Source organism: Ursus americanus, chromosome 17 (genome assembly GCF_024610735.1).
Source record: "Ursus americanus isolate L20-20 chromosome 17, mUrsAme1.1.p, whole genome shotgun sequence".
Classification (NCBI taxonomy): domain Eukaryota; kingdom Metazoa; phylum Chordata; class Mammalia; order Carnivora; family Ursidae; genus Ursus; species Ursus americanus.
In genome coordinates, this window is record NC_142143.1 from 28,674,816 (window position 1) to 28,683,586 (window position 8,771).

At 38.2% G+C, this 8,771-nt stretch overlaps 1 pseudogene; it reads left to right on the forward strand.

The window, feature by feature from the left end:
• Positions 1-620: 620 nt before the first annotated feature.
• On the forward strand, positions 621-712 carry LOC123780971 (U6 spliceosomal RNA; annotated as a pseudogene).
• The last annotated feature ends 8,059 nt before the right edge of the window (positions 713-8,771 follow it).

An 8,771-nucleotide genomic window follows, 5' to 3' on the forward strand; every position in this document is an offset into this window, starting at 1 on the left:
CAAAATTAATTGATGAGGAAATACTTCGTTTTAACTACAGGAGAGCCATCTACCATAAATAGGTAAAGCAATATAATACAGTGATCTGTTTTTTGATTGCATACTCCATGAGGAACACTATTTGAGCACAAACCAACCATATATGTATAATCATTTGTTTATAGATTATATGCATATTCTACTGTATCAATGGATTGTATTATATAATACAAAAAAATTTTAAAAAATGTGACTAAAATGAGTTAATGTATTTTAAAGGTCCTGCTAATATTAATAGCTATTATTAATGTTTTGCTAATATTAACAATTATTTCAAAGCACTTAGGGTAAACATCTTTACGGTAATTGGTGTAAATACAGGTTTTTTTAATAAAGATTTTATTTATTTATTTGAGAGAGAGTGAGTGAGCAAGAGAGAAGCAGTGGGGGGCAGAGGGAGAGGAAGAAGCAGACCCCACTGAGCAGGAAGTCCAATGTGGGGCTCGATCCCTGGACTCTGGGATCATGACCTGAGCCGAAGGCAGATGCTTAACTGACTGAGCCACCCAAGTGCCCTGTAAATATAGATTTTAAATAGATACTGATGATTTTAATTTTTTAACATATTTCTCATAGGGTCTGTGCCTGGTTGGCAGCACATATACTAAAATTGGAATGTTACAGAGAAGATTAGTATGGCCCCCTTCAAGTTCATGAAGTGTCCCATAAAAAAGGAAGGAAGGAAGGAAGGAAGGAAGGAAGGAAGGAAGGAAGGAAGGAAGGAAGGGAGGGAGGGAGGGAGGAAGGAAGGAAGGAAAGGGAAGGAAGGAAAGGAAGGAAGGAAAGAAGGAAGGAAGAAAAAAAGAAAAGGAAAGAAAAGAAAAGAAAAAAGGAAAGAAAAGAAGTGTCCTGACTCATAATGTGACAGGGACTCGATATGAAAGCAAAATCAGATGAGTGGACAACAAAGAACCAGTATGATAATGCAGAACCAGCACCACAGAAGAGATGCTGACCCTAAGGTGAATAGCACCCCTATTCCTTTAATCATTCCAGAACCATTTTACACGAAGAGACTCAGTGAGGAGAAATTGGTAGTTAAACCAGACCATCTCATATATTGATATTGTATTACCACTTAATTTTCAAATTTACAAATATCTACTTCCTGTTTACCGTGTTCCAAAAAATAGGCTGGATGCTGAAGGTCCAAAATGAACAGATACATGCTTCTTGCCCCTACAGGTTACATTTGTCTTTTTAGTTGCTGTGCATAGGAGTTATTTAAGAAACTACATACAGTTTATCTCATAGTATGAGATGTCATTCTCAATTAAATCTTGTATGTCTTGAGTAGAAAAGAAAAAACAAAAACAAAAACAAAACAAAACAAAACAAAAAACCCTTAGTTTTGAGTAGGAAGAAAAGAAGTGTGGACTTCACCGATTTTTTTGTAGTCACTATTAGATACTGTAAGTGAGCAAAACTGCTCAGAAGAGTTCCTAAAACTCTATCATTTCATTGATGTTGGAATATACCATTAGCTGTAAGGACACAAATACATCTTCTTGCTTTTTGAACATCCTTTTTGTTTCTCCAGTATCCCAATCATTATAAAAAGAAAACAGCTGGGTAACAGAAAGAGAAATACATATAATCATGCTTTGTATATAAAAGAAAGAGAGAATACATGAACATAGCTAAGTTACTGATAGTATTATTAAAACATGGTTTTAAATTTTTCCCTTCCTTTCAAGATTGAGTTTTAATGTTTAATATTTGTGGTTTGAGCACCAAACAATTTCATAGATACTGCAGTCCCAACCTAACATGCAATGTTGAAATGAAGATTTAAGGTGCATTAAGGTTTCAAATAAATACCAAGGAGATAACAATACCGTCCCTGAGTCAATAGACCAATGTCAACTAAGGAGCACCAACGAAAACACAACAAAGAAGCTGGGAAGACAAAGATAGAAGAAACAGGTAGAGGCCAGACTACTACCAAAAGAAGACTTCCCCTTTCCCACTTAACAGTCTTCCCAACTGTAGGAAGAACAGGATGTCTTGGATCTTGGATCACATTAAATCTACTGTACTTTGCATAATTATTCCCTATTTCAGGAAGTGCTTTAATGTAAAAGAAATATGAATTAAGCTATGAAACATGAACATTTTTTAAATCATCAGCAGCCTTTGCTAGAAGTTATCACTGATTGTAAATGACCAGAGGAAGGGAACATAGTAAAGGAGCAATAATTTGTAATTAGTAATAACAAATGAGTAATAAAACAGTAATTCTTGATTTTTCTTTCAACACTTGAGGAATACTTGGGACAAGAGAGAAGAGAGAACAAGTCATTACACATTCAGGGAAATTACTTTGATAATTTTTTTTCTTATGATAATATTGGCAGCCATAATCATGTAAGCTCTGAAAATGAAAGCATTCAGTTCAGCAAAATTATACTGATTAAGATGGATATGTAAGAAATGCTAAACTATATTTTGTAGAAAGTGTCCCTCTTTGTGTGTAGGAATTATTCAGCGGTTTATATAAACTAGACAGCGCATAGGTGTGTCTATGATGTTCACAGCTCTCCTGTTGTAGTGCTACCTTGCACAGAAGCTCAGCCCAGAGTGCTGCTTCCTCTTAATGACCTACACTCTTCAGAATGCAGCTGCCAAGACAAATGAAAGCACAGGATTTGGATAAAAACCTACATTGTCTTTCCAGCTGTGCCTCCCTGACCCATCTGGAAAATAAGAAAACTGTCCTTCTTTATAAAGTACTTTACAGCCTGATCCTTCTCTCTTTTCTATCTCACCATCAGGACATCAATACATGTACACACTGATGGATTACAATGCCTTTAAGAAGTAAAATACAACCAGTGTGCCCAGAAATAATTAAGATCGTAGAAAAGTCTTAAGCAAATGAGATTGGTTTCCTGAAATCACAACCAAAAATAATTTCTATTACTACCTGCATGAGCATCAGACTTCTTTGTCTGACCTCCTGTTGTTGACTTCTTTTCCTAGGAATGTGAGGAGCCTGGGCTTAGCAGTTCCAGGAGTTGAGAATGAGTGTGGGAATGGGGGAAGGGAAATAGGTTTTGGCTGAAGAACAAAGGGGGATTGATGCTTGGGTCCCAGATGAGGGTGTGGGAAGCAAGTAAAGTGAAACATTAGGTCTAAATGGAGGGTGGAGTCCAGAGACCAGACATCAAGAAAAGCCTCAGGAATGAACAAGTAAGGCAATCAAGGCAGGTTTGGAAGGCAAAATACAAGACAGATTCTGGACATATTGGAATCCATGGCACTGGAATTCTTTGTACGACGCCACAGTTGATCCCATGGGTGGGGTGGGAATCATGAAGCTGACCTGTTCTTACAGCTCTAAATATTCGATTGCTTCCTTCGATATGAAAGTTTTAGAAATACAAGGTAGGAATAAAACAAGAGTGTTAGAGAAAACAGTACTATGAAATCTAATTTCCAAACAAAAACAAAGAATCTGCACCTTTAGATGCTAAAATTAAGTCTCTGAATTTGTCTATGTTTATGAAATCAAAATGTTGTCTTGCCTTTAATAAAAATCACTCCTTATTTTTTAAAAAAATCATTCCTTCTACAGTTTATGGACATCAAAATGGATTTATCATCTTGTTACATTCTAGGGAATCTTGAGCCTCTTCTGCCAGAGGAGATAATGCTTGTTATTGCTAGACCCTGCTCATAACATAATGGTTTTATTAATCAGTATAGTAGGCTATACCTCAGTAACAAATTATCCCTGAAATATAAGTTTCTAACACAGCAAAAGTTTACTTCTTCTTCACACTACATGTCCAATGTGAGTCAACAAAACAGCAGCTCTATTTCATATAATCATGTAAGGAGAGGCTGACAGAATCCTCTGCCCAGAGTATAGCTGGTAGTCTTGACAGGAGACAAGACAGATTAGAGAAATTCAGAGGTTTTTCATTGTCTCAGCTTAATGTTCACACATCACACCCATGCACATTTCATTGGCCAGAGCCAGTCTACTGCTCTCACCTAACTAAGGGAGGTTGGAAAGTATAATCTTTCTTAAACAGAAATGGAAAGGAGAATTGGGTATTTGTGAATACTAATAATGTTCACCATATTTAATATTTTAAAAAATAATCATAAGACCCTGGAAAACCACCTGTTGGAGAAAAGAGAAGGATGTAAGAAACACACACACACACACACACACACACACATACACACAAAACGAAGGGCATGTACATAATCAAAAAAGAACCACCAAAGGATCTTAACATATTGGACATAATATGAAACATAAATGAAATTAGGGTGTTTCAAGTAGTCCATAAGTGTACAGTTACTGCACACTGAGGTTTCCCTCAGATAAAAAAAAAAAAAATGGGGGCACCTGGGTGGCACAGCGGTTAAGCGTCTGCCTTCGGCTCAGGGCGTGATCCCGGCGTTATGGGGTCGAGCCCCACATCAGGCTCCTCTGCTATGAGCCTGCTTCTTCCTCTCCCACTCTCCCTGCTTGTGTTCCCTCTCTCACTGGCTGTCTCTATCTCTGTCGAATAAATAAATAAAATCTTTTAAAAAAAATGTAATTGAGTCTATCAAAGTAAGATTTAAAAAAAAAAACAAAAACAAGGTAGGATGGGATTATGCCTTCTGGAAACTAGGGAGACCAGAGATAACATACAGAAGCTAACCTCTGGATGGAGCACACTAATGAGGTCTTAATAGAGAATTAAGCCTACACACATGTTCAGAGAATCATTAAGAAGCTGAAAGAATGAGCCTCAATGATTCCTAGTAAATTGATTTCAAATAAATACTGACAGAGAAGACAGGAACTCCGAAGGGCAAAAAGGGTAATTTTTAGGTCAATAGAGGACGTCTTAAAATTTAGAGAAGGGGTCCTTAATGGTCCTTCTCTTTCAAGTTGCCAGGAAGAAGGAAAGGACCAGGGGAGCCAAGAATAATTGTGATGAAAGGTAATAGGCTTGAGAGTCAGAGACAAAGAGAAAATAAACAGAGAAGACAAGGAAGCCTAATCTGAAAAGAATTAGCAATCCCATTGGGCCAATGGGAATCTGCTGAACTTGGATTCAGAGCTTGGTTTAGAGTCTGGATTCAGACAGAGTGAATGACTCAGGAAAGGGACTCTTCATTTGCATTTTAATGTAGACCAGAAAACCTATGATCAGTATTACTTTTAAGAGCTTTTCTAGCTTTTAATAATCCTTATTATTTGGAATTTTAAAAATCCCTTCCATTTCCTTGTATGTTGCAGTTAAAGCCTTAACAGTCCCAGTGTATCAAAAAGAGTGCTGTGAGGGTCCTGGCTGAATTGCAAGCAATGACAACCAGGAATGAGAATAAACAATCAGGATGCTTTAGTCCCATGGAAGCAAAGAGAAGATGACGCAGTCTAGGATGTAGGTAGAGACTAATAGGAGAAATTGGCCTGCCTTAAAACAAATTGTTCAATGTCGGTGACAAAGGTAAGTACTGTTGGGATTTCCATTTCTTTATATATAAAGTCACCCACAGGTTCTCCAAGCCATAGCAAGGTTATAAGGTAGATAGCAGTTCAGGAACTGGGTCTATTCCCATCATGAACATTAGTGTCCATCACAGACATTCTAAGCATATTTTTATTCCAGTATCCAAGCCACTGATTAAAATGTTGCTGGCCCACAAAGTAACCTCTGTGGAATGCCATTTGTTGTGTCTCCCCAGGCTGACACTGAACCATTGATAATATTTGTCAAAATGAGACACTCCAACCAGCTGTCTCTTCTCACAGCACATTCATGCACAGTTGTTGGTGAGGACTTAAGACTGTAAGAGCAGGGACATTAAGGATTAGGCTTGACAGTTCAGTCAGAGGAATGCATAGTTTAGCTTTGTCCAAGTCAGGATGCCTTCCTATTTTAGAAAGAGGATGATTTCAGTTTATGAAATTTAATTTGAAAAGAGCTAAGGATAAAGAAATGTAGACAGCATTTTGAATGACAAGACAGGAGTGCATTCATGACTGTTGATCATTGCTTTTCAATCAAAAAGCATATAAAAGAAATAAAGTTTTCAATGATTAACATAGAAATAGATGGTAGAAAAATAATGTTTATAAATTCAAAAAATCAGGTGGGCTTTTTGCCAGCGTTTAAAAGAGTGTCTTACAAGACACAATGGCTTCACTATAGTAACTGTATTCCCAGAAAAAGGAATTTTAAGAAGGAAGATACTTTCTTTACAATCACGGTGAAATCATGCTTAAAATGACTGTTGAGATATTCTACAATAGAAAGTTTAGTTTTTCCAGCTTCCTAGAAATATGGTCCTATGATTGGAACAGATGTGCTGTTTAGCTTTCTCCTTGACCTTTCCAGAAGTCCCGTAATTCAGATCAGGTAGTGAACAGCTGTTAAAATAAATCTGTCCTTGAGCTTGGGGGAGGAAGATGAGGCCTCAGACACTGTAGCTTCTGACTTCATTCCTGACATCATGGTTTAGGTCAGAGATAATAAACTCAATAATCCAGAGAATATGACAAAAAACAATCAAACCCCCTTCTTCCCAGAGGTGGTGGCAGAAATGGGAGAAGTACTGTAGTTAAATTGTGCAGTGAGCACATGATTATGTGGTGCCCAACGATTTTGTGTTTTGGGATTGATATGTACCTTTTCAGCCCCAAGGGGGACTTCTATACAGCTCCCATCATTTTATTATGTTTTGGGGTGATCTATCCAACCCTAATACAATGAAGAAATAAATTCAAAGTGAAGAGAGACATAAGCTCCTGGTTTTTGAGACAAAGGCTTGACAAGCAGCCCTTTGACCCAAGGAGCCTGCTGAGATTCCCAGCAGTTGTACTGAAGGAGGGAGCCCCAGACTATGTCCGTACCAGGGCACTTCCATCCTGGACAGCATTCCAATATAAAACTGACAAAAAGAGCAGATCGGGATAGCCACTCACTCCCCTAGTCCAGAAAAGCACCCTTTTTAGAGGCTGATGTGTCTTTATGGGTGAATCCGCCCCAAAAAGTGTACTTGATGGAGTGCCTGGGTGGCAAATTCAGTTAACTGTCAAAGTCCAACTCTTGGTTTTGGCTCAGGTCATGATCTCAGGGTCCTGAGATTGAGCCCTGGCCGTGCTCCACACTCAGCACAGAATCTGCCTGAGATTCTCTCTCCCTCTCACTCTGCCCCTCCCCCTACTCATGTGCTCTCTCTCTAAAAAATAAATAAATCTTTAAGAAAAAAAAAAGTGTACTTGTTATTGCCCCATAGAGTATAAACAGTTAATGGAATTTAGCTCATTAATTTTTATCTCATTATTATAAATTGATATTTTATGTGCATTTTAAAATGTAAATACACTAGAATACTAGATTGCAGATAAAATATTAAACAAATATACATATAGGAGATAAATGCCTGCTCAGGATGCTATAACAAAATACAGCAAACTGGGTGGCTATTAACAACAGCATTTATTTCTCACAGTGCTGGAGCTGGAAAATCCAAGATCAAGGCACTGATCTTTAGTAAGGGCTGGCTTCTTAGATGGTCATCATTTTGTTGTATCCTCACATGGTAAAAGGGGCAAGGGAGCTTTGGCTTCTTTTACAAAGCACTAATCCCATTTATGAGGGCTCTGCCGTAATGACCTAATCACCTCTCAAAGGCCCCACCTTCTAATTATCAACTTGGGGGTTAGGACTTCAACATACTGTTGGAGGAGGGGGGTTGACAAACATTCGGACATAACACACATTTATTTATTTATTTTTTTTTTATAGATAGGGGAGCATACAATCAAAAAATGTTGAAGACCACTGTTCCAGTTTATTCCCCTTCCCCAGCCAAATGGGAGCAAGGATAGGGGAGAAAGGGGAACACTTCCACACTGTTGGTGGGAATGCAAGCTGGTGCAGCCACTCTGGAAAACAGTATGGAGGCTCCTCAAAAAGTTGAAAATAGAGCTACCCTATGACCCAGTAATTGTACTACTGGGTATTTACCTCAAAGATACAAATGTAGTGATCCGAACAGGCACCAGCACCTCAATGTTTATAGCAGCAATGTCCACGATAGCTGAACTATGGAAAGAGCCCAGATGTCCATCAACAGATAAATGGATAAAGAAAATGTGGTGTGTACACACACACACACACACACACACACACACACACACACACAGGAATATTACACAGCCATCAAAAAGATGAAATCTTGCCATTTGCAGCGACACGGCTAGAACTAGAGAGTATTATGCTAAGTGAAATAAGTCAATCAGAGAAAGACAATTATCATATGATCTCACTGATATGTGGAATCTAAGAAACAAGGCAGAGGATCATAGGGGAAGAGAGGAAAAAATGAAACAAGACGAAACCAGAGAGGGAGACAAACCATAAGAGACTCTTAATCATAGGAAACGAACTGAGAGTTGCTGAAGGGGACGGGGTATAGAGGGATAGGGCAGCTGGGTAATGGACACTGGGGAGGGTATGAGTTATAATGAGCACTGGGTATGATATAAGACTGATGAATCACAGACCCGTACCCCTGAAACAAATAATACATTATATGTTAATTTTAAAAAAAGAAGAAGAAAACAAGGTAGATTGGGAAGGCACTGCTATTACCGTAACTCTATACAAGTCATTCAGATTAAACACTTTAACTTAAGATAGTGATCAGACTAATGTCACCATTGAACAGAAGGAAGAAAAAAGGAGGGAGGGGAGAAATGGGAAATGAAAGTC